The sequence below is a fragment of the Lissotriton vulgaris genome, chromosome 4_1, assembly GCF_964263255.1.
Source record: "Lissotriton vulgaris chromosome 4_1, aLisVul1.2, whole genome shotgun sequence".
Taxonomy (NCBI): Eukaryota; Metazoa; Chordata; class Amphibia; order Caudata; family Salamandridae; genus Lissotriton; species Lissotriton vulgaris.
This window is the reverse complement of record NC_141691.1, coordinates 617,568,374-617,596,011: the sequence shown is the minus strand read 5'-3', so window position 1 is coordinate 617,596,011 and position 27,638 is coordinate 617,568,374. Positions and strand designations below refer to the sequence as shown.

The 27,638-nt window shown below is 48.8% G+C and overlaps 1 protein-coding gene across 2 annotated transcripts in view; it reads right to left on the bottom strand.

The window, feature by feature from the left end:
* The window catches only part of CDK13 (cyclin dependent kinase 13), an 841,634-nt gene that overhangs the window by 431,927 nt on the left and 382,069 nt on the right, over nt 1-27,638 (bottom strand). The gene's annotated exons all lie outside the window — the stretch shown is intronic.

The following is a 27,638-nucleotide window of genomic DNA, read 5'->3' as shown; positions in this document are numbered from 1 at the left end:
TTTTTCTCGTTGTCATCCCAATGTATCTCAAACCGCATGGGCAAGTAATTAAATACACCACCTTCTCACTATTGCAGTTCGTGTGGCGCTTGGGCAACCATGGTCGGTTGGTGCCTATGTCAACTGATACGTTTTTTTTTGTTTGCGGGCACACCGAGCAATTCCCGCACGGATAATGACCTTGTACCGGAGGGAGATTCCACAAAGTAGATGTGGAGTCTTCCGTGCTTTGTCGGGGTCTGGTGTGAACCAATTCATCCTTCAGGTTCATCCCTCTTTTGAACGAGAATAGTGGTAGAGGGATGTTCTCACCTGAGCTATTCAAAATCTTCCACTTCTGTCTTATGATTTTCTGGAGTTTAGACGAGGAAGTGTTGAAGGTAGTGACGCAAACTAATTTGTTCAATGGTGGTTTTTCCACTGGGGGTTCGAAGAGTGACTCACGATGATTATTTGAGGCACGTTTCAGTGATTTTCTGATTAGATGGCCAGGATACCGGCGCATCTTCAATTTTGTAGAAAGATCTTTTGCCTGAGAATGGAAGTCTGCAATATCTCAACAGTTTCTCCTCACCCTCAGGAACTGTCCAAAGGGGAGGTTCTCTCGTAGAGACCGGGGATGGTAACTATCAAATCTCAGTAATGCATTACGCGCCATAGGTTTTCGATATAAAGAGCTGGCTAGATGCCCATCTTCTGGGAAGATCAATAGGTCCAAAAATGGGAGTCTCATCTTGCTATGCTCTAAGGTAAACCTCAGGTAAGGATTTTGGCTATTGAGCCATTCATAAAAAACCTGTAGAGTGTTTATCTCCACGCCATACCACCAGGATGTCATCAATGTACCTCTTCCACACCACCAACTGTTGATGATGTGGATTGGTGGTCGTGAGGATACATTGAGTTTCAAACTGGTGGACATAGAGGTTTGCCAAACTTGGCGCAAATTTACTGCCCATTGAGGTCCCAGACCTCTGGAGATACAGGGAATCCTCAAATGCAAAAACATTTTCTGTCATGGCAATCCTTGCTAATTCTGTTATGAAATGAACAGGTGTCACACTCTCCAGGGAAGAATTCTCCAGGAGTTCTTGGATCGTTTGCAGAGTCTCTCTTTGAGGTATACAGGTATACAATGATTCTACATCAAAGCTTACTAATATGTCAGAATCTGTATTGAACTGTACCTCTGGCAGTAGACGTAAAACGTCTTTCGTGTCCTGGAGATATGTTGGCATCATTTTAACAAGAGGATGTAAGAAAACATCAACAAATGACGATAAGGGTTCCAATAAAGAACCGATACCCGAGATAATTGGCCGACCTGGAGGTGGTCTGGTCGGCTTGTGAATCTTGGGTAATGTGTAGAAGTATAGGGTAGTTGGAAACCTTGCCACCAAGTATACGGCCTCTTGTGGTGTGATCCATCCCTCCGTACTTGCTTCTTCTACTAGATGTTTGATCTCATTTGTGAGTCTGACAGTTGGGTCCTCATTGAGACGGATGTAAAAATTAGTATTCTCTAATTGTCTCAAGCATTCTGTGCAGTAAGCTGTGGTGTCCTGAATGACAATGGCCCCACCCTTGTCCGCTGATTTGATTGTGATATTAGTGTCTCTGGACAGAGTCTCAAGTGCAGTCCTTTCTATTTTCGATAGATTTTGATACTCCCCTTGTTTGGTGAAGTTGAGGGACTTCATTTCATGTAAAACTGCGGCCTCGAAAGCACCAACTTTCGAAGGTACTTGCTGGAGCATGGGCATAAAGGTAGATTTTACCCTTAGTCCTGTGTTTGTATCCACCGGAATTTCATGTTCCTTGTTTTTGAAGAAGTAGTGTAATCTTACAGTCCTGAAGAATCGTTCAATCTCTCTTCTTGCTTGGAACGGTTCTCCAGTATTGGTGGGAACAAAACCCAAACCTTTGTTCAGTACTGCTTGCTCCATAGGGGTTAGAACACGGGTGCTGAGATTGACCACCAGGTCATTAGTGGAGTCAGAAGTCATATCGGTTGGCCTAGTGTTTTGCCCGTCATTTACAACTAGGTGGATGACTCGCGTATAAACAAAGCGGGTTGGGATTACATCTCCGGTATCCTTATTTCCGGTTTCTTCGAATGATTCCTATGCAAACAAAGCGGGCTGTTATTTTATTTCCGGTTTCTTTATTTCCGGCTTTTGGTAATGGACCAATCACAAAGTTTTCTACCTCATGGGTGTCATAACTTGCTACTTGAAGCTCTGTATGTGAGCCGCGGCTGTATTGGATAGGTTTGAGAACAGAGTAAGACATTTGGCTGATGATTATCCAATTAGAGCATTACTGTATCCGGCTCGCTCTTAGGTCTGCATGAGCCGTATATCACGCGGTTTAGTACACAGCGTCTCCACCTCCCCCTCGGCTCAGCACAAAGACCGAGGCAACGCCGGAGAGGTGAGAGCGCTTTTGATAAGAAGTGAAGGGTAAGATCAGCTGCGCAGGGAGTTTAGAGTCCTAATGAAGAGAGCATGGAGTTAGTTTTCTTTAAAATAGGAGCTCTTTTCAGATATCTTCCTGTACAGCAATACTTCATTTCATTTTGTTAGAACCAAAATTTGGGATTAAGAATTTATAAGAATTTATTTGGATGATAAATCCTTTATACTACTTAGGAGGCTCTGTCCTATGTGGGCAGTCTTAGGGCTTCAAGGTCAGATAATAACCTTGTCTCTGACCATAGGGAGTTTGCAGACTGCCTTAGGTATGTTGTACCTTACCCAGATAGGAAGAATTTCATCCTGCCTATGGTTTCCTGACCTGCCGTTCATATGTCACTGTTGAAAGAAACTATTTGGATTTTTTATCAAAAAGTCCTCATTTTATAGATGAATTGAATAGGTGTTTTTATTATTTTTCCAGTGCGTGGCCTCCCTTTTCCTGAGCGGGCGCCAGGTGAGGTGAGGTGGTTCCTCCCTACAATTTGGGTGAGTTGAACACAATGTAACTAGAAGGTTGATAAGGACATAAGATAGTCCTGAGAACATGAACTCTAACTGGAGCTTATGTCTATTTGTTTTTTCCACACAGGAGAGGATACACCAATTCTCTTATTCAAGAGATTGGATTTGTTTTTCTCACAATATAGAAAGTAAGTGTTGCAGTAGTGAATCATAGGTCCTGAAGAAAGCCTACCCAGGCTGAAACATGTCGACCAACTTACAATCTTGGTAAATAGCAATTCCTTGCATGCTATTATCACTCTGCTTTTAACCATACCATCTTGATGGACAGACCCAATAAAGTTATACTTATGACATCAAGATAGGTATTTTTATCACACTTTGATCACAATTTTTCCTTATCTTTACTTTTCTTTTGAGCACTGCAACTTTGCCCCTACAGCCTGTACTCGCTCATCTTCTATGGTTGAGGGTCAATCATGTGGTTCCAGGTTTGCTAGCCCCGGGTTTGTCCTGAGGAAGGACATGCTGGACACCACTATTTCAACCAAACAAACCCAGATGACGAAGTTCCGCTATTGAGTGGGGTGATGGGTATTCTTTCAAGCATTTTTTCAGTCTTTCTTTCTGAGCTTCCTCTCCTATGTGGTTCTACATTCACGCTATTGGAATGTTTTTTTCTGGTACATTAACCTGTTGGTTTTGTCTTACAGAAGGGATACTATATAGGTCCCAGCAAACTTAGACTTCTGGCACCTCTTGGGGCACTGAGTGAGCCAGAGGAGTTGTGTACGTGGTGCTTTCAGCTGGGGCGCACTTACCTGCACTCTCCAAAGCCAATAACTCCTAGCCACATACAAGGAGGCAACCTCAAGCGTGGAGCAGATTCCCTCTTTCGGCGCGCCTGATCCCAACGTGGCGGCTGCAGCACAAAGGCGGACAAACCCCAGTCACAGAGGCCTAGGAGGCACCAGATAAGTGGGAGGTCAAAAGCCAGAGGCCTCTGGGTCCTCAGAGGAACAGAGTGAAGACCCAGCCGGACCTTGGACATAGTTCTCATCGTCTATAGCCCTACCTCTTTTCCCTTACCTCACACCTCTTCCTCCCATGCCACATTAGTCTTGTATCATGTACCTTTGTAACATTGCTATTTGTTTGTCTTTTTTTGAGTATGCATCACCATGCTCCAGTAACTGTTTGTAGCCATGTAATTGTTACCGGACTACCTACCCCATACCCCTCCCCGCTGTACTCCTCTCCACTTTCCTGCTACTGACCTCTGCCCTCACCTGTTCCTCACCCTAGTCCCCACCCTGTTTACCTGTGAATTTTCCCTAGTCATTTGAGATCTAGCTATTTTGTCTGATGCCCATTGGAGATACCTTGTTTAGCTATAGGGGAGACAGGTTGGGGATTCCCTCCTTGGACGTCACCTACCCTTTAGCCAGACTTCATTTCGTCTTTCCTCGTCTCTTCCTCCATTTCTCACCTTCCTTGTCCCCTCACCTCTACGCTCCATTTATTTTGCCCTCCATGTTCTTTATATGTTTCCCATTAAGACCTAGCTACTTGGCCAAAGCCCGATGAGCTACCTGATAGCTATAGAGGAGATGGGTTTTGGGACTTCCCCCTCGACTGTCACCTACCCAGCCCGACTTTGGGCATACTTTCCTTCGTCTTTCTGCCGTATCTCCCTCCCACCCCTTTACCCTTACCCCCTTCCCCTCTACACTTCACTTATCTCGTTTTCTATGCTCTTGTAATTGTTTGTCTAGCAACTGATGTAAATTGGAACTGGCGTATTCTTGTAATTTTGTGGAACCTCATGTAAAGCGCTCTGATACCTCCAGGTCTAACCAGCGCTATATAAAACTCTTAAAAGAAAAAGAAAAGAAAAATAAAAGCTAAATCCGCCTGGACTCAGTAGAGGTGATGGCCATCAAAGGGCATGTCAATCAGCAATGCTTGGCCATCCCAGGAAAGGCAGTCATCATCATCCAGGTGTGGCACCTTAAGCCCTCTTTTGACAAAACCCCTGCACCCAGTGAGTCGTTGGTGTCCATTACACATCGGTTTGTGAACTTAGCTGCATCTCTCCTATTGGCAACTGCCTGGGAGAGTACAGCCTGGGACTCCTCCGGGACCGTTGGCACAACGGTATCCCCCAAAAGTGAGGGAATGGCGGCTCAAAAAGCACGCAGTGTTCACAGACTGCAGTGCCAAGCTGATGGAAGAAAACATTCATCTTGCTTAAGTTGCCCCGCCACTTGGATTCCCGATATGATAGTGCGGTTGGGAATGCGCCTGGCTTTACGTGGGAAGTGGAAGCTTGGACCACCAAGCTCACCCGGGTAGGGTGTTGCGTAGTAAGTTGGTATCCCCTAGGACTGGAGGTGTTTGGTGGGCAACGGTCCTGCTCACAGGAGTCCATGCTTTGGGCTACAACCAAGTCCCAAGCAGGACGTCAGTAAGAGCCTCATTAAACAGGAGAAGCAGTTCTGAAAGGGACACTCCTGGTTGAAGCACTTCTGTCGAGACGTTGGTCTTGACTGTCACCAAGGGCAAGCTAAGGTCCGAAACTTCTGCTGCCCTGGTCACCGCCAATGCAAATGATGCACCCTGCTCTGCAGCCAGGAGGAGGATGCAGCATGCCAGTATTTGAAGTATGCAGCCCACTGGCATGTGCCAAACCGTCACACCCGTCCATGTTAGGGTCATATTGCTGGTATTCTTCAGGGTCCAGCAGCTCCTACCACTCCGCCCTGAGCCCATAAGAATAAGAATCTAGTCGGGCAACACCCATTGAGTTCAGTGTCGGAGATCAGAACGGGGACGGCAACAACACGAGTGTCAGCATCGGGGAAAGTCGAGATGGCACAGCTGGCGCCGGGCCAGATCTATCTGTGGATTCATAGGGCTCGCCGCCACAGGCACGGATCCAGTAGGGGCCCCACCAAGAAATGAAGGAAAGTCAGACAAAACTCGCCGCCCAAATATGAGGCACATGGCCTCTTAAAACTCTTAATTGGGTCAGGGGGTCGTTCCATCTCTCGGAAACGCAGGGAGGCGTGGATACGGCCAAGGAGGAGAGCCAGACCTCTAATGTCGACACTCTCTCATCTCATCGGCCAATGGACTAGAAGTTGAAGACCTCGTCAATGACTGCTTCTTGTGGGACTTACCTGAATAACCCGACGACATTGGGGTACGACAAGGATCTGACTCCACGACCGATTCAGGGGACCTTACTCTCGACCGTCATATGTCAAGACCCAGGAGCTTCAAGGATCGCTCCCCCAAAACCTTCAGGTTCATGGCCCAGCAATATAATCAGGCCTTCAGGTCGTGGTTGCGCTAAAGGCATCAAAGTAATGCACGGTATAGGTCTGTCATCAACAGAGCGGTGACAGGTGCCACAGGGCTTGAAGCCTGCCTTCAGAGAGCACATCCATGCTACACAAGGAGGATAACCTCAAAAAAGTCTTGACAAAAAGTCAGAAAAGGTTAGTCATAAATGGATTAAAGAGTAGCTCTCACCAGATCTGCAATGACTGTACGTAAAGAAAATAACTGATGTCAACACAGGGTAGACGCCTATACAAGCACCGCGCGTGTCACATCCAGCGCGGATGACGCCACGCGGAGTAGATCAAAGCCACCTATGGGTGCGCAGGGGTACTGATCACGTAAATTTGCCGGAACCAGTATGATGCCGGAGAATAATTCTAAGGTAAGGAATCTGAAGCTAGAAGTTTTAATCAGATCTTCTCTTTCTTCAGGAAGAGTTTGAGACGGTGCAGATCTAGAATAGGACAAAGCCCTCCGTCCTGTTTCGGACACCAGAAAGTAGCGGGAATAGCAACCGTAATTTACTTCTGATGCAGAAATCCCTTTGATAGCCCCATTAGACAGAAAGGACAACACTTCCTGCAGGCAAGATGGTCCGCCGCAAGCCGGTCGTAGGTGGGTGGCAGGGGTTTTCTGAAAGGGAATGGAGTAGCCTCGCTGGACGATTTGTAGAACCCACTTGTCTGATGTTATGGACTACCAGTGGGGCAGGTGATGGCGAATCCTAGCCTCCACTGTATGCCAGTGCTGGTTTTAGATCGAACTAAGGGGCGTAGCAAAGACATCGATCTGAACGGATGCTCTGACCCCTGGGTCAGAGTGTGACAGAGTAAATCCTCTATCATGGTGCAACCCCCTACTTCCTGGAACCCCCGCCACAGAGTCCACCAGAGCTGTCGCTGCAGGAGACCTTGTTCTTAGCAGCGCCCTGACCCCCGACTTGGTGATCTTAGGGAGAGACAAAATGGACTCAGATGCCATGCCGGCAGGAGAACCGGGCACAAGGCTGCAGCCCTAGGGAGCAGCGGGGCTGCAGAACAAGTTCAGCGGCACCCAGGAATAAGCCATTGCTAGTTGTATTATAGCTCTATCCGGGACCAAGCTCTGCAGGTGTGATGGTGGGGACCAGGCGCAAACTAGTCAGGGCTGCACGACTGACCTTATGGCGCCTTGCCGACTGGCCCCACTACTGCTTCTGCATACCTACTGAGAGAGGCACCATCCTCCCAGGCAGTCACAGGTTGGGGGCGCCGGAGACAGGATCCACTTACTGAGGGCCTTATGGATCAAAGTTTCTGGAGGTGGTGCAGCTGCCCTTGCAGCCACTGTGGAACCAAAGTGCTTGCTAGAGTGCTGGGAACATGACCAATGATGGTGAGAGAAACGCTGACCCCTTCACTTTGTAAAAGGCACAGGGTTGCAGTGGCCAACCAGACATGGCCCGAGCCTTGCCCTTCTGAGGGCCTGGTGGTCGTCAAGCTTGAGGTAAAGGCAGAGCCTACCTCCCCTAGTCACAAGGAGCTCCTGTTGGGACCCAGTGCCACCCACCCAGTCATGTGGCATCAGCTGTGATCTGAGAGCACTAACAAGGTGGGGACGCAGTGCCTGTTTCACAAAACATCCCTCTCCTTGGCAGGAAGCTTGCATTAAGCCACAAGGTGGACTGAGCACAGAACCTCCTTTCAGAAGACACAAAATCTTCATTAACAGCACTGCATCCCACAGTGACAGAATTACAAGCTCAACTGCTGCAGGTAGTCAAGGAGGTGAAAGAACTCCAGATGAGAAAGAAAGATGGTGAAGGTTGCTTTAGTTGGAAGACCATTCGGATCTTCAGGATACAAATAAATAAATAAAAATTAATAATACTAATACTAATACCAGAGGCCCCAACATAAAACTTTTCCTAAAACAATGGCTAACTGGGATGGTCTTAGCTGGTTCACGTGGGAAGCTGGAAATGCAATTTTTCAAAGGGAAAACCCAACCAGCCTGCCTGAAGCCACTCAGAGGAGGAGCAGTCTGCCAAAGCGAGAGACAGATTGTAGAGGAAGTTAAGCACTACAACAAAACTTGTTTGAGGTGTTAGACTCGGATCCTGGCTAGGGTTGGGTAGGGCACGGCAGCGGAGACCAGTGATTTAGATTTGAAAATGACCAGAGCCAGTTGTGTGCCCACGGTAAACGAAGCGAACATGGGGTTAACCGGTTCATGGTGGGGAGAATTAGGACCTGGAAAACAGAATGCCAACTGCTTCAGAGACATGCTTCTCATCTTCAGATGAACTAGGACACAAGCCTCTGCATGGGGGATGGGGACATGCTTGTACGGCTGATGGGTGGGTCTCAGCCCTGCGCACCATTGTGGACAATTTCATCAGTTTGTACAGGGTGTTTCTACCCCCAAGACCTGGGTGGGGGACCTGGGGATGTTTCAAGTACACTGACGCTTGATTGAGATGGAGTAGTTTCTGTCCTGTAACTCCAGTTCTGTAGTAGGGGTATCTCTGTTATAGTCATAATCTAGTGAATAGTCCCGCCCATGTGCGTGGACCCCGGCAATCAAAAATAATCTCTTAAGTTGTCAAATCATGCAGAAACTGCAAAGACACTTAAGAGAGAATTTAAAGACAAATAATGCAGCCTATATCCACAGGCTACACTGTCCAGTACTTCAACTAGAAATTCCACCAAACATCACCACATGATAGAGAGGAAGGCATGGACAGACAAGCCTCATAGGCTGCCATTATGTGGCTTAAATAGGATACTGTGCCTTTAAAAGAACTTTCTCCCAGTATCCCAGAATGCATAGCAGGTCCCTCTTACTTTCAGTTCTTTTTGAAGGCGAAGCACGCCAGACCTGTAGCATTCCTTACATGAATAAATATCTCCACCGGGGAGGAGGGAGGGCGCTTATGACTATAACAGAGATACCCCTACTTCAGAACTGGAGTTACAGGACAGAAACTACTCCTTCTGTAGTAGGGGATCTCTGTGTATAGTCATAATCTAGTGAATAGAATGGCAAGGCCATCCCCACACCAAAGCGGCGGTGGAGAAAGAAATTAACACCACTATTGTGCGAATAAATTACGCAGCGAAGCCTGTCCAACCTGAGCATCTGCCCTGGCATCAGTGTCCAGACAGTAATGCTTAGTAAAGGTATGAACCTGCTTCCAAGTGGCTGCTTTGCAGATTTCAGCAATCGGCACGTTACGGAGCAAGGCGGTCGTGGCAGCTTTGCCCCTGGTGGAATGAGCCTTAGGCTTACCTCCTAAGGTCTTATTAGCTTTTTGTTATGTTATGTTAATTTATTTCTTCTATAGCGCTCGGCTACTCCTAGGAGCATCCCGGCGCTTTGGCGAAGAATATCAGCAGGTAGAACAACAACATAACAGCTAAAACGCAGACAGAAGAAGGAAAAAACTATTTAGTAAAAAGCCACGTCCTTCCTAAAAACAAGAAGGCTGGGAGCCTGTCTCAGGGACAGTGGTAGTTCGTTCCAAGCCTTCGGGGCTAGGTAACGGAACGACCGACCTCCCATTCTTACGCGCCTAATGGCAGGAACTGTCATCTTGGACAAGCAGGATGACCTCAGGGTCCTGCTGGGTAAATACCGGGAAAGGCATTTCCCAATGTACTTGGGGCCTGTGCCATGTAGAGCTTTGAAAGACAATTTGTAACACAATTGTATGCAGGACACAATCCACCTAGAAATGGACTGCTTAGAGGTAGCAAGACCCGTCCTGACTGATCCATAATTGATAAACAACTGATCAGACCTACGAATATCTTTGGTTTTATCCAGATAAAATTTCAACACCCTCCTAACATCCAGGGAATGGAGAGACCTTTCCGCTGGAGACGAAGGATTCTGAAAAAACGTAGGCAAAGTTATGGTCTGGTTGACATGAAAATCTAAAATAATCTTGGGAAGAAATTTAGGGTGAGTACGCGTAACAACCTTAGCAGCATGAAATACAGTATAAGGTTCTTGGCAACACAACGCCTGAATTTCACTCACCCTGCGGACCGATGTAATGGCCACGAGGAACGCCGCCTTCCAGGACAGGTGCTGCAACTAAGCCTTATGAATAGGTTCAAAAGGCTCCTTCATCAACCTGGACAGCACCACATTCAGTTCCCATGAAGGCGAAGGAAGCCTGACAGGAGGGAATACTTTCTTCAAGCCTTCCAAAAAATCTTTGATTACAGGGATCTGGAAGAAGGTAGTCTGTGAAGGGCATTTCCTGTAGGCAGTCAATGCAGCGAGATGAACCTTAATGGAATGAACATTAAGTCCAGACTGCTCCAAATGTAGAAGGTAAGGAAGGATGACATCTTCCTTGCACGTAGTCGGGTCATGGTTCTTAGACTGCCACCAGATACAGAACCTCTTCCACTTGTAAGCATAGGAAGTCCGAGTGGAAGTTCTCTTAGACTCCTTCAGTATGTCCATGCAATCATCGGGCAGATTCAGATGGCCATATTGCACTATCTCAGGAGCCATGCCGCCAAACTCAAAGACGAGAGGTTGGGGTGTAACATCCGTCCCCCGAACTTCGTGGGAAGGTCCGGCCTGCACGGCAGCCGAATGTGAGAAAGGAGAGACCGGTGAAGCAGGTCCGTGAACCACCACTGTCTGGGCCATTCCGGGGCAATCGGGATCATCCGTGCCCTGGACTGGGACAGCTTGATGAGCACCGCTGGAATCAGGGGAATGGGTGGCAAAGCGTACACAAAGCTGCTCGGCATTTGCTGTTTTCGGCGGTGGCGAACAGATCTACCTCTGGAGTTCCCCACCTTGCGAAGACCTCTCCTAGTACTTCGTCGTTTATGACCCATTCGTGGTTTTCCTGAACCAGCCTGCTCAGTGCGTCTTCCTGAACATTCTGCACACCTGGCAGATGGGTAGCGGTTATCGTCAGTCCTCTGGCCAGAAGCCAGTGCCAGATCGTCTGTGCCTCCTGCGACAGAGTGCGTGATCTCGAGCCCCCCTGCTTGTTGAGGTAATACATCGTGGTGGTATTTTCCGTCTGTACAAGCAGAGAGTTGGTCTGAAAGGACGGAAGAAAGGCCTTCAGTGCCAAGTGAATAGCTCTGAGTTCCAGGAAATTGATGTGATACGTGGCCTCCATCGGGGACCTCGTTCCCTGAATCTGTAGGTTTCCGGAGTGCGCTCCCTACCCCAGGAGAGAAGCATCCGTCACGACAGTCTGCGTGGGAATGTCCTTGTGGAAGGGAACCCCTCTGAGGAGATTCTCTGCTGAACACCACCACTTCAGAGACTGCAGAGCATGCAGAGACAGTCGTATCTTGACGTCCCAAGATCCTTTCCTCTGATCCCACTGGTCTTCCAAGCACTCCTGCAGCGGTCTCATGTGCAGCCGTGCATGTGGCGCCAGGAAGATACAAGAGGCCATCGATCCCAGTAGAGGAGACACCGTCCTCACTGTTGTAGATGGAGTCGTCATAAGAGCCTGAGCCTTCCGAAGGAGTGATAATCGTCGCTCTTCCGAAGGAGACACGCTTGCTGACAGCGTATTGATGGAGGCTCCCAAGTACTGTATGCATTGGACCGGAGTCAGGACAGACTTGGACATGTTGATGTGCAACCCCAGCTTGTTCAAGAGAAAGCACGTCTTCTGGAAGTGTGCTCGCGCTTCCGAGAAGGAGGATGCCTTGATCAACCAATCGTCCAGGTAGACAAACACCTTGTTCTTCCGTAGGTGTGCTGCTACCACCGCCATGCACTTCGAGAATGTTCTCGGCGCAGACTTCAGTCCGAATGGGAGTACTGTGTATTGATAATGATTGGCGCCGACTTGGAACCGCAGGAACTTCCTGTGATTGTGTGCAATGGGCACATGGAAGTATGCATCCTGTAGGTCTATAGCACATAGCCAGTCTCCCTGTTGCAACTGAGGATAAATCTGATGCAACGACAGCATGCAAAACTTTTCCCTGCGAATCCATCTGTTTGCCTGTCGCAAGTCCAGAATGTGCCTGAACTTGTTCTTGTCCTACTTGCGAACCAGGAAGAAACGAGAGTACAGACCTCTTCCTCTCTGAGACAGAGGTACGTCTTCTATCGCCCTTTTCCTTAACAGGATATCTGCCTCCGCCTGGAGCTCGCGCAGCTGAAACTGCCAGCTGACCGGTGGAATTGCTGGAGGAGGGCTGGTGAACCGAAGACTGTATCCATTGCAAACAATATTCAGCACCCACTTGTCCGGAGTTATTTTTCTCCACTCTGCCAGAAAAAATTGAATGCTTCCCCTTACCGGAGTGGGTAACAGATCCGGGGGAAGTAAGTGCTCAGGGCCTAGACCCGGCCGGGCCTTTGGTCGCTGGGGCCGACTGTTGGCCTCCTCCGCCCTTCTGGCGTTTCTGGAACGGCTTACGGAACTGTTTATGTTGCTGTGACTGTGCCGAAGGTTGGCCACGTCCTCTGCCCTGTCCACCGAACCGCCGTTGGAATGGGCGGTACGATTTCGTCATCCGCATGTTTCCCAAAAAGGGTCTCGCCAGAGAATGGAAGGTTGGCTACCCTTTGCTGTGCGTCCGGTTTTAGTGACGTAAGGCGGAGCCAGGCGTGACGTCGCTGGTTAACCCCATGGCAAAAACCATGCGCCGCTAATAAGGACGAGTCTGCTGCAGCGCTGATAATCTGATTCGCTACCAGCATCCCTTCATTCAGCACTTCCTGGAAGTCTTCCCGCTTCTCGCGGGGCAAGTGTTCTGCAAACTGCTGGAGGGAGTCCCAGAGGGCGCGGTCGTAGCGTCCCCAACATAGCCGTGGCACTCGCAGCCTTCATAGAGGTCGCCGATGTTCCACATACTTTCCTACCCGCTGAATCCATCCATCTAGACTCTTTATCCGGGGGAACCGTTGATGACGGGGTGGTGGCATGTTGTTTGTGGGCCGCCGTCACAATTACAGAATCCGGAGGAGGTTCCGCCCTTAGAAAGGCCGGGTCCGAATCGGGAGCCCGGTATTTCTTCAGCAATCTCGATGGGGCCGCCTTGGTCACCGCAGGGGTGAGGAAAAGGTCCATGGCCGGTTCCTCCAACGCCGGCACCAGAGGCAGCAGTGGACGAGACAGGTGATTCTGGTGCAGTGTCTCGAAAATGACTGATGTCTTCGGCGTGGGCACCGTAAAAGATATGCCCAATTTTGCAGCGCCCCTCAAAAGAACATCATGGAACGCTACCAGGTCATCAATCTGAGACACCCTCGTGTCTGGTGTTCCCGACAAGGTTGGAGAGTAGTCCCTGGTCCCTGAGGACCTCGTGCGAGAGCGAGATCTGTGCCTCCTATGGCGGTGTCTCGACCGCGTGGACGATCTGTGGCGCGATAGCTCCTTCCTCCTAGAGCGAGCGCGTGATCTCCCAGCCCGTGGACGCTCCACAGGTTTCCGTGGGGGAGTCTACCTCGGTTCCTCCTGGGGTCTAGGTTTCGGGGTCCCCTTAGGAGGTGTCGGCAGGGGAGGTAATTACGTCGACCTCGGCGGAGGGACCCGAGGTATCACCGACCGAGGGGCAGGCCCATGCGGTGGAAGTGGTGGTAGTGGTCAGCCTGGTGGAAGTGGAGGGTTGGTGGGAGGGTCCTCCTTAGGTATAGGAGGAGGGGGAGACCTAGGCCGAGTTGGTGTGTACACCACCGAGTACACCGAGCCCGGTGACTCCTTCTGCGAAGGGGACTGTGGCCCAGGCCCTTCAGCAGGCGATCTCTTCCTCTTGCGTCCTCCACTAGATCCAGCCTGACTTCTGGCGCCATAACTCCTCTTGCGCCGCTTAGGAGAGGAGGAGCGACTCCTAGACGCCGATCTCTTCCTCTCGAAGCTGACCGTCGCATTTCCTGTGTCGAACGTCGCCTCCGCGACTCCGGTGTCGAACGCCGCCTCCGCGACGTCGACCGTTCCATCCTCGACGACGAGCGTCGATTCCTCCTTCTCGAGGTCCTCGACGTAGAGGAGCCCCTCGACGCCGACCGTTGTCTCGACGGCGATCGGCGGTGTCACCTCGACGGCGAGCGCCAATGCTTGTCTCTCCATCTCAGACGTCGACGATGAAGACGCCGTCGACGGTGGTTTCGACGGCGGCCTATCCAGGCCCTTCGACGTCGAATCTTCACGCCGCCTCGAACCGGAGCCCCGGGGAGATGGGGAACACACCGTCGTCATCCCTCTGGACGTCGTCGTCGATGCAATTGACGCAGACGGAAACCGGGACAGTTTGCTGGCCTTCCTGCCTCTGGGGAGCCCCCCAGAGGCCTCAGCAGAGGCAGAGGGAACCCTCCCAGCCTGCCCAGACCCACCTGCAGCCTGCAGTCGTCTTTCTTCAAGGCCTTGAAGCCTAATCTTCAGCCTGTCCCTCAGGGTCCTTGCTGAAAATTGCTGGCAGATGTCACAGTCTTCAGGGACATGTGTGTCAGGGAGACAAACGATGCAGACGTCGTGTGGATCACTCTTGGCCTTCTTCCTTCCACATGCTGGGCATTTGTCAAAAAGACCAGGCATTTTAGAGCCCTAAAAAGCCTGAACCAACACACAGGAGAGAAGAAAAGCACCAAGAAAGAATACTCAAACACTTTTATCCAAAAAAGTGACAAAAATCCAATAAATCCTTGAAACAAGGGAGAGCTCAATGCCAGGGTCCTGTTAGCAGGAGCCGGAAAAAAGAACTGAAAGTAAGAGGGACCTGCTATGCATTCTGGGATACTGGGAGAAAGTTCTGGAAAGTTCTCTTAAAGGCACAGTATCCTATTTAAGCCACATAAAGGCAGCCTATGGGGGTTGTCTGTCCATGCCTTCCTCTCTATCATTCCAGAGTCTTTTACTGGTGGAGGCAAGTTTCTCTATGGTAGAAACTGGGCAGGATGTGTTGTGTGTGGTGATGTTTGGTGGAATTTCTAGTTGAAGTACTGGACAGTGTAGCCTGTGGATATAGGCTGCATTATTTGTCTTTAAATTCTCTCTTAAGTGTCTTTGCAGTTTCTGCAGGATTTGACAATTTAAGAGATTATTTTTGATTGCCGGGGTCCACGCACATGGGCGGGACTATTCACTAGATTATGACTATACACAGAGATCCCCTACTACAGAAATATTGTTACCCATTCCTAGAGAGAAAGTTAGATGCAGCTGTGAACCCAAGGAGGGCTTCGCAGTGGTCGAGTCTTGCTACGATATTGTGCAACTGGATAATAATGCATGTGTGAGTCTTAACATGGAATGCAAGGGGACTTAACTCCACCAGTGCCTTAAAAGGAAGGCTCAAGTAGTTTTCTTGCAGTAGACACTTGCGCAGAAGGCCAGGCATTGCAAAAAACGATGGAGGTCAAAGTGCATTATACAAGATACTCTGCATTTGCAAAGGAGGTGCTGATTATGGAACAGCCCATGGGTCTCTTTCAAGCCTCAGTTGGAGATGGTGGATAAGGAATGGTGCTAAATACTCTTGGCAGAGGGGTACTTCTACTTCTTGGAAATAAATTTGTTGCACATGTGGCTAGAAAAGTTCCTCTGCAATGCATCACTGCAAGAGAGAGTACCGACGGTGGAATACCAAGCCATGACACAATATGATCAAGCCCCGCTAATGCTAACCCTCAAATGGGACACTCCAAGGCCCCTAGTCTCATGTTTGAAACCCACTGTATTGCTGGAGGACTCTGTTTTCCAGCAAATACTGGAGGAGACTACCAACAATTATTGTTTGGAGATTGAGAGAATGGCAACCAACAGGTTGCATGAGTGAGAAATGTGTAAGGTGGTGCTACGAGGTCAAAGCATGGTGATTATAAGGGACATGTAGCGTCTGAGCACAACTGAATGGAGATATCCTGAAGCAGGAAGACTTACTACACTGACAAGAAGAAACATGGGGTGCGAATCCGGTCAATGAAACTAGGCGATGTGACAGTCCCTAGTAGACGTGTGGAGTGTGATAAAACTGGCAGGTTCCTTGCTTGGCAAGCCAAACCTGAAAAGAGAGGATCTCCAATACTCAGCAAGAAGAATGCAAGAATATAGGTGGTCAACTTAAATTGAAATTAATTGAGAGTTTCTGGAATAGCACAAGCAATTGTATGCATCAAACGCACAGTGAAAGGCGCAACCGATTCACAAATACATCCTCAGCAGGCAGCAGGAGCACTCCCAACAACAGAGGTGGTCCCATTGAGTGATGCCATCATGGAGCAGCTGGACAAGGGTGCAATGCAGTCCTAGGTAAATCAAACACACAATTCACATGAGACTTTAACGTACTTGCGAGCTAACCAGAAGACAACATGCAACCTCACTGCTCTATATAGAAGGTGCTGCATTGACCGTCCCTCGGTCTAATTTTATGCGACCTACCTGGATCAACTGGCTCCCAGGTTGACCATCTTTTTTAATATGGCTCGGAACACAAGAGAAGTTCCAAGTAGCATGCAAGAGGCGAGGCGAACTATATTGCCAAGAACGAGGAGGGCCTTCATCTATGGCGCAATGGTGGGCAAGGGATTGCGCAGTGGGTTCATCATTTGGATTAGGCTACTTTACACAAATCCAATGCCCTGCATTAAGACAGGCTGTGTCATACCTGACACCTACATGGGCAGCAGAGGCACCAGACAAGGGTGACTACTAAAGCCAATGCGGTTTGCATTAACCTTGGAACCAATAGCTAATGTGATCAATATCACAGGATCAATGTATGTCACAGTATGCTGACAACATGATCAACAACATGAAAAAGTCAAAGATACCTAAAGTTAGGGGCAGTCTATTTCAGGGGTTCACCTTCAGGGTTCGGCGTTGTAGTGGGCCATGGTCCAAAGAATTACCAGCAGTCCAACAACCGCTCGGGATCTACAGGGATCAGGTTGCAGGTGAGGCTGGTAGCTGGCGTGGTAAGAAGGAGAAGGGGGGGGGGGGTCGCAGGGGTCACCTGGAACTAGGCTGCACAGGGGGGCTTGAGGACAAGTCAGAGAGCTCCCATACAGGGGCTCTCTGACAGACTACATCCTCCTATGGGACCTCAACATCCACCTGGAGAACAACAATGACCGCAATACCGCCGCCCTGCTGGATAACCTCGCCAACCTCGGACTCAAGCAACTGGTGAACACCCCCACCCACTACGCCGGTCACACGCTCAACCCCATCTTCTCCTCCAGCAAGCACATCTCCTTCAGCCACTCCACCGGACTACACTGGACAGATCCCAGCTGCGTCCACTTCAACTTCAGGAGAACCACGACCCACCACCACCCGCAACAGGTTCCCCGCAGAAGCTGGAGCAAGATCACCGCCGACCAGCTCACCACCTCCCTCAGCCAGAACCCTCCCACCAACACGACGGACCCCAACAAAGCCGCCCGCAACCTCACACAGTGGCTCACCAACTGTGCCAATGACCTTGCACCACTGAAGAACCCTCCCAGCAGACCCGGCAGCAAGAAAACCTTGCGGTTCACAAACGACCTCAAAAACTCCAAGAAAACCTGCTGCACTCCCTCGCAAGACCTCCGCGGATCACTCGCCTCGTTCTTTCACCGCAAGATCGCCGACATACACAACAGCTTCGGCGTGCAGACCACGCACCCACGCACCCAACCACCGAACCAGCGCCCCCCCACCACCACCCTCTGCACCTGGACCTCGGTCAGCACCGAAGACACCACCCGCATGATTAACACCGTCCACTCCGGATCCCCAACCGACCCCTGTCCAACACCACATCTTCAACAAAGCCGACTCCATCATCGCACCCCAACTCCGGGACATCATGAACAGCTCCTTCGCATCCGCCACCTTCACGGAGAGCTGGAAACATGCCGAGCTCAGCGCCCTCCTGAAGAAACCCACCGCTGACACCACGGACCTCAAGAACTTCCACCCCATCTCGCTCCTCCCTTTTCCTGCCAAAGTCATCCAGAAAACCGTCAACAAACAACTCTCCGCCTTCCTAGAGACAAACGGATCCCCCAAACTCCAGAAAAGACTCCAGCGCATACAGAACGTTTCTGGACGACTCATCCTTGACATCCCTCGTCACAGCCACATCTCTGCCCATCTGAGAAACCTGCACTGGCTCCGCAAGAGGATCACGTTCCGACTCCTCACCCACGCACACAAGGCCATCCACGACATGGGCCCCAAATACCTCAACAGCCGCCTCACATTCTACACACCCAACCGCCAGCTCCGATCCGCCGGCCTCGCCCTCGCCACCGTCCCACGAATTCGCAGGGCCAGCGCTGGAGGAAGATCCTTCTCCTACCTGGTGGCCAAGACATGGAACTCCCTCCCCACCCACCTACGGCTGACCCAGGACCAGGTCTCCTTCAGGAAACAACTCAAGACCTGGCTGTTCGAGCAGTAGCGACTCCGCCCTCCCTCCCCCCTCCCAGCGCCTTGAGACCCTAGCGGGTGAGTAGCGCTCTCTACAAATTTGTTTGATTCATGATAGGTCGTAAGGGGTCTTGAGCAACTGGGCAAAGCAAGTTTGTCCGGACCCGGGCTAGGCAGCTCGGGTGCAGAGTTGTTTGCTCAGCTGGGCGAGCAAAGATGTACCCCACGGTCAGGGACAAACAGCTGGCAAGGGCTAAATATAGGCAGCTAGGCCACTCTCGAAGTGGGTCTCATGGATGGATGCTGATGTCCCGAGACGGCTGCTTGGTCCTGGTGCAGTGAGAATCTGGACTCTCACTGTTGGGAGTTTGGTGCAGGGTGGGGGTTGCTGCTGCACAGCTCCGGTTGTTCCTGTTGTCTTCACACTCGGTGGGAAGACAGATCTGACCTTCCAGAGCACGAATCACCCGGTCATCTGTGGCATTGGGCACGGAGCTGCAAGGCGGTGGACAGGACCCTTCTCGTCAGTACCAGCGGACTGTAGGGGGTAGCTCCTATACTCCAAGGGAGACTGCTGGCAGGCTATCCAAGGCTTTGGCAGTTCTCCAGCTCGCAGGATGAGTCACTGTCACGACTGTCAGGAGAGGGCGGATGATGCGCAGGGTTTCTCGCCAAAGTCCACAGGTCTGCCGCAGTTCTCGCCAGGCATGGACTCTTCTTCGTCCTTATCCATTGAATCCTATTTCGTGGGTTCAGGGGTGTCATCTAAATAGTCAAATTAGGGGTGTTAAGGAGAGTGACAGGTAGTAACCAATGGGCTGCCTACCTTTAGGGTGTCTACACCCTAAAGCAGGCATATCCCTGACCCTAGAATGCGAATTGCGCCCAAAACCAGATAGAGGAATTTAAATAATGGGGTCCACATTGGCTGGCCAACTCTAAGGGCATTGCTGGCTGAATGTGGGTACACCTCAATATTACTATATTTCCCACATGTCTGGTCACCAAAAAGTGGGGTCAGGACAAGGGGTGGGCATATTCACTATCTGGAGAGGCCTGGGTCACATAACAAAGGCATCAGGGCCTTTAAAGCTTCTTACCATGGAATGCACATCCTGCATGGAGAAGGTGTGAACACCTTCGTCCAGAGGAGGCCTTGTTCCTGGCCTCCTAGAATGAAGTCGCTCACCTCAGGAGGCCAGCAACCAGCCTATTGTGACTGACTGACTGGTCGAGACCTGTCAGTCAACCCACCAGTAGTGAGTAGATTTTCAGGGGAGCACCTCTAATGTGCTCTTTGGGTGTATTTATTAACTCCGGCATCAGTGTGGGGTTATCAAAACAATGTGGTTGGTACCAAACACCTTAGGGTACAGTGAAGCTATCAACTCGTAATCATAAGTGTCCAATCCAAGTACTCGTCATTGCTTCCCTGTACAAGTGTAATATCTTCGAGTGAGCTTAGGTATCACTGGGACATATACACTCCCGCATATATGCCCACATGTGGGTATAGTGCTGTAAGACCTGCCGTAGGGGCAACTTGCCTATAGCACATGGCAGTGCTTCGTAGACAAGGCACACAGGGATGCGAGTCATGTCAACTCTTCGCTTTTCTATGCACAAAGACACACAGGCGTAAGTGGGAGTTTGCATGAGCCTGGTGAGAGGTCTCTTAGGGTGGTATAATTTGTGCTGCGGTCCTAATGAACCCTCTTTAGTTCTAAGGCCCTAGGTACCAGGGCTACCACTTACTAGAGACTTGCAAGGATCCTAAAGGGATGTCATCCGTGGGACAATCGTACAGTTTAGGGAAATAAAACTGGCACTGGGGACCTGGTTAGCAGGAATCCAGTACACTTTCAGTCACAGTTGCACCAGATATCAGGCAAAAAGTCACAGTAACCATGTCAAAACAGGAACTTTCCTACACAACCTTGCCCACCTTTCCCAAGCCAGTCTTCATTGTCTGCGCAAAAGAATATGTGAAGGCCGTCTGCTCTGGCATGGTCAGTCCCAGGTCTGTGTTCCACTGTAAAGTCCATTCCCTGTAGTGAGATGGACCACCTCAAAAGTTCTGAGTTTTCCACAACTTATAAAGAGATATTTAAAAAGGGACAATAGCATTAAAAATTGAATCATATCATTTATAAAAAAGAACCCTATTAAAAAGATGGTTTTTAACCAAAATCGATGAGGAAAAAAGGGTTTAAAAGACAGGCAAAGTTTGTCACATTGTCAGGTAAAACTATGCTATCCAGAAGGTCAGACAAATGCTTTTATTCTAATGCACCAGCTACAGTATAAATATTTTGAAGCTGTACAGACAATAGCCTGACTGAATTCAGTGCACAGCAGCCGTACAGCATCCTAATGCTGCCGACAGAGTTGTTTACATAGTGGAATAATCCAGGATTTTTTAGGGCACAAACATGATGGGCAAAAGAATATAAAGTGTGCTAGAGATTCCTCTGCTTTTTGACATGAATATGTAGTAGTCCCAGTGCCACCTAGGTTCCATTTTGCTCGGAGCGTCTGTAGCAGAAGAGTGCCATATTGAAATGTCAGGTACATGCTCTTAGCAGCTATCCGGGTTGTAGAATCTAGGAGAGGCACAAAGACTATATAAATCTTGAACTCTTAAAATGTGTCTGCAAATGATCCCTCCGAGATGTGTCTGAGTTCTTCAGTCCACATATATTCCCAAAAGGCCTTTTTGAGCTATGTCCAAGTGCTTTGAAACAGGGCATAAGGACCAAAATTCACAAAGGCCTATCTTATGCAGCATATTTTTGACAAGAGTCATTTGATATTGCTAGCCTTATTGTGAGAAGCTACATCCTGAAAAGAAAGGGGCTTGAGGCTCAAGTCACGTCAGAGGGGTATCAATGTGGTTTTTTTGGTAGACGTGTAAGGGCTCTGATAAAGGTATTTTCAGCCACGCTGGATGTGGTCAGATCAGCATTGTCCCACACTTCAGCCCTATACAATGCACTGCCATACGCCTTGGCTCTATACACTTTCAGAGAGGGAGATATCTGACCATCTTGAAATTGATGTATCTAAAGGGTCACTGAACCTTAACTACAGTCTCGCTTTAGTCTACTCTCAAATATATGTTTGTGGCATGTGTAGCTGCATAGACACATGATGTTCATGCTTCTGCTGCATATAGTTTGATTTGGATATGTGCAACCTGTTTTTCTTCAAAGAAGACTGAGTCCCGATGTATAGTGACTCCACCTATTACCGGTAATGAGCATGGGCATCAGCTCCATTGTTCGCAATCAGTCGCCTTTGAACTTCTCCATTCCTGTAGGAAAAAAGATACAGCCGTCTGCACAATCTTCAGCTTTGTTGAGACCTTTGTCCGCTTGGCGAGGGAGTTAGTCTTGAAAACCTTTAGGGGCCTGCGCCTCCTAGAGCCTTCATCCTCCATCTTTGGTCCTGTAGAATGCAATGATGATGGGAAGGGCCCATTTCCAGAACTGCCGCCCAATATGTAGAGCGAAGTACCCCCAGACTGACAGTCATCAGGTTTGCAACCTGCCTTGTCCCAGAGCAGGATGAGACGTCTTGCATGGCCAGTCTCGGCTTCCACTCTAAAAAATAGGACCGCTAGGTATTGACGTGAACGGCTGTTCGCTCGTTCACAAGGGCATAGCGACAACAGATGTTAACCTGGCCTTTTTGGGGGACCACAACATCGTGGGACAATAATTTACAGCCTCGGCCAAGCAGGCCATTCACGTCAGCCCTGAGCTTGCAATCAGAGTCAGAGAAGCTTCACATTTTTGAAGTCCTTGTGAAGAAGACTTCAACCGTGACTACCACCACCACTCCTCCATCTCCATCCCAATACCGCTCTCAGGCTCAGCACTGCCTTCCCGAGGTCGGACATCTAACCCAGACTCCAAGCTTCTGGTCCGTCACTGCTGAGGGCTATGGTGGGAACAAACCCACTGCTTCAGATCTGGCACCAATCCAGCCTTCGGCACCAAAACGGTCGGCCAAGATCGTCCTCGGCACCAACACCAAAACTGGCCTTGAGGCCGACCTCGGGACCAAAAACACAATCTGTTCAGTCAGGCCAGATACCATCTTCAGTGCCTGAGATGATCAGGAGCAGCCAATTTTTAATAGCTTGCAGCAGGAACTCTATGCGAAGCAGAAGCTGTCCAAATCCATCTGCAGACTGGCAGGACCTTCACGCAGCCTCCTCACAAGGGTCTGGACACAGTTTCTCACAAGAAGAAGCTGACTTTTGAGAAGGCTCCTGCCTTGGAGCTTGAGCCACCAGCCAAGCCCAGGAAGCACCAGGATCAGGGGACTAGCGCACATCCAACCAACTCTGTCCCCTTCTCATCCTCCTCCTTCTTCATCCTCTCCACCGCAAGGTCACCCCATATCACACTTTAATGGGGGTTCCCCACACCCATCACTAGGTGGGGTGGGATCGGGTGGGGTGGGTAGTAAGCCTTCCGGTCGTTTACATCCTTATGAGGCCCCTTTTGACCCCGAACCTCAGGATGATAGACTTAGATCCACCTGGCAACATTGGCCTGAACCTCTATCCTACCAAAGCCCCCCAAGACCAGGCGGTTGTTCGTGCACTAGATGTCAAAAGGTCCCGCATGTTAATACATGACAGGACAGGACAAAACCTTCTATAAAACACAGCAGCTCTTTGTTTCTTTCTCTGAATCACACTAGGGCTGTTCTCTCTCTAAAAGCAGAAATAGCCCATGGTTGTTCAAATGTATACAGACCTGATGTGCAAAAGCCAATAGCCCTTTGCCTGTCCCTCCCAGACCCCACTCTATCTGCAAATGCAGCAGGAAAACATGTAGCTGTCAGAGGGGCTACTCATTGGCATCTATTTAAGAATACAACATAACACAGGAGTCAATGAAACGTAAAGATTGGCACTCGGCCCACAACTTCTAAGCCAAGATCACGGGCACTTCTCAAATCCAGACCTTAAGTCACATTGTCTGACCATTTAGCACCTATGGTCTTAACATTTATAATGATCCAAGGTATGTATGCAAATCCTGAAAGAAGCTAGAAAACTTACAACTGGCGCATGTTTTGCGGCTACATTTTATGGTTTACTATCAAGTCAACAAATTAAGCCGGTTCATGGAATTATACAGAACAGTTATGTGCTACACTGGGTTTGTCTATAGCACATACTTGCCAGTAATTGTGTAGCTACAAAATAAGAAGCAAAGTTCCTGTGATTAAAACTTTCATGCAAGATCTTAAAGGGGTAATCCCTTCATGGATACCCCCTGTTCTGTCTTTATATCCTGTGCACTGTGTCTCCCATTCAAGATACACATCTGTAAGAATGACCGCCAATGGTTTAACCATCAACTTGAATAGTAAGGGTGATAAGGGACATTCTGCACCACTCTATAGTCGATTTAGCTGATACAATACCTCTGGACATCACCCAACCAACAGTGTGTATAGCAGTTTTACCTGGCCAAAAAAGTGTGACCCAATCACATCTTTTTTTAGTACACTCAGCGCATATTTCCAGTTTGAAGTACTGAGCGCTTTTTTGATGTCTAGATCCACTGGTGTGCCATTGAAATCTATAGTCCGAGCTCTCACACACTGTCTTAGGGTGGTAGAGCTAATGGCAAATCAGACTAGGGAATCTATAAAAATTTTGTAGGAGACTATAGAGTTGTCAAGTTTCCCAGTTCCACAAATAAGGACCTTATTCTTTCCAAGTTTTTTCCACTGCATGCACATAACTTGTAGCTTTATTTAATCCATTGCAAAGCTAGGACCACATGTCACATAATTCAACAAAAATGTCTGGACTGAAAAGTTACTCACATGGACCAGAGAAAATTGAAAGTTCTGACATCTGTTCAGAGTACTTGAGAATTCAGCACAAGGGCTGAACTGAAAGGTCTAGACTAGAAGAGGTTTTTTTAAGGATATTTTACAAACCTTAATGAACTGCAAGTCGCTATTCTTCAGTTAAAGCACACACACTGCAAAACCGTCAATTTTTATATTTTAAATGTTTGCATTTCATATATTATTAATTGAAAATAGATTCCCAGGTTAGTGCTACCCACCAAAATATTTCACTATTTGAAAATTGCTACTCTGAAGCCCAGAGCCCAGCACTGCAAAGTGAAATGCACAACTTGAGTTTCAATGACATTCTAAATTTCCTTTACAATAGTATTTTATTTACCCTAATCCATCAGTACATCGCTGTATACAGTACTGTTATACAGAAGGACTGATATTCCAAAACTAAATGGCTACTTACCAGTAGGAGTAGTTTTGTAGTACGAGTCTTTTTGGATTCTCATACTGTGCATTATTCCAACATCTAGTGGTTGGGTCCAGAATCGTTCTCATTTTTAGGTCTCGTGGCGATTACCACGCGAAAGCGCGGTCTTGCAAGAGACCTATTGTCACCGGCTCTGCTTGGCGCGGGCAGACACACACACACATCCATCTCCTATCTCCACTGCAAGCCTGCTGCTTACTTTCACTTTCCCTCCCCCCACCAATCATCGGGCTACACACACACACACACACACACACACACACACACACACACACACACACACACACACACACACACACACACACACACACACACACACACACACACACACACACACACACACACACACACACACACACACACACACACACACACACACACACACACACACACACACACACACACACACACACACACACACACACACACACACACACACACACACACACACACACACACACACACACACACACACACACACACACACACACACACACACACACACACACACACACACACACACACACACACACACACACACACACACACACACACACACACACACACACACACACACACACACACACACACACACACACACACACACACACACACACACACACACACACACACACACACACACACACACACACACACACACACACACACACACACACACACACACACACACACACACACACACACACACACACACACACACACACACACACACACACACACACACACACACACACACACACACACACACACACACACACACACACACACACACACACACACACACACACACACACACACACACACACACACACACACACACACACACACACACACACACACACACACACACACACACACACACACACACACACACACACACACACACACACACACACACACACACACACACACACACACACACACACACACACACACACACACACACACACACACACACACACACACACACACACACACACACACACACACACACACACACACACACACACACACACACACACACACACACACACACACACACACACACACACACACACACACACACACACACACACACACACACACACACACACACACACACACACACACACACACACACACACACACACACACACACACACACACACACACACACACACACACACACACACACACACACACACACACACACACACACACACACACACACACACACACACACACACACACACACACACACACACACACACACACACACACACACACACACACACACACACACACACACACACACACACACACACACACACACACACACACACACACACACACACACACACACACACACACACACACACACACACACACACACACACACACACACACACACACACACACACACACACACACACACACACACACACACACACACACACACACACACACACACACCTGAAGCGTGGGGTAGGCTCCCGTCTGCTTCCTGTCTTTTTGCGGCCCCGCCCCCGTCCCAACACAGGTTGCCTGGCTTCCTGTTCAAGCAGGGCTGCGGCGGTGAGTTTTTAATATCTTTTAGTCAAATCCCTTATTAGACATTGCATTTTCCTGGATATTTTAGGTTTGCATTTTCCTGGATATTTTATGTTTGCAGCAGCCTCGACTTGCGCTCATTTTGCTCCCGTATGTTTCTGAATATACTTCATGCGTCATCCCTTTCCTTCTCAGCCCGTCCATTCTCTCACCTACGTATTTCCGATCACCCCCTCCACCACCCACGCATCCCACCCTTCACCTGTAAGCACTTTTCATTTGGCTCCGTCAGTGCACTCCCTGCAAACCCGCTACACTACTACGACTGGTGCATATGCAGAGACGCCCACGACAGACCAGCCTCAGCCCGAAACCACCACCATCAATGCGGACCCGCCCGGTACCTGGAGGCCACTCGGGTCAACAATACGAACCGAGCAAGAATCCTGCATGTCGCGTCAAAAAACAATTAAACAATTTGTTAACCGCAATGAGCAATTGCTGAGAAAATGGTCAATGCTTTTGCCTGTAAATCTACTAAGAATATAAAGATCGGGGCCAGTTGTAAAGTCTGTTTACAGTTATTGAGAGCGCTTTAAATCAGCATGCTTATAACAAGCAAGACTAGCACTCTGTATTACTGCCAACTTTGCTTAGCATAAGCAACAGCTAACTATCACAAACAATATTTATATACCAATTGCAAATTAAAAAAAAAATGTATGCAAAGTATTGTCATTTACAATGCCAGTAATTCAAAATTTAATGCTGTGAGACATATTTCATTGTAAATGCTTGTTTTTTTTGTTGCGAGCGTCTGAGACCAGCATTTGATGGTTTGTCCATCCCCTGTGACGTCAGACTGCGTCCCGTTGGTTCCTGTACCTAGTCACCATCTTTAGATTATTTTTTCCGCCAATAAGTCAAATAATATTGGGAAACAGAAGAAAAAAAGCACGAAAAACTACCAAATGAACCAAGGCTGCCAGAAAAGTGATTAACAGAGAAAAGGAATCTTCTTGATTCTGACAGGGGGCCCTGCAGTTAACCACATGGTCGGAGAATGAAAAAATGAGAGGCAGATACGGGTTATGGAAAAAACACCTTTTAAGTTCTGCCATAACTG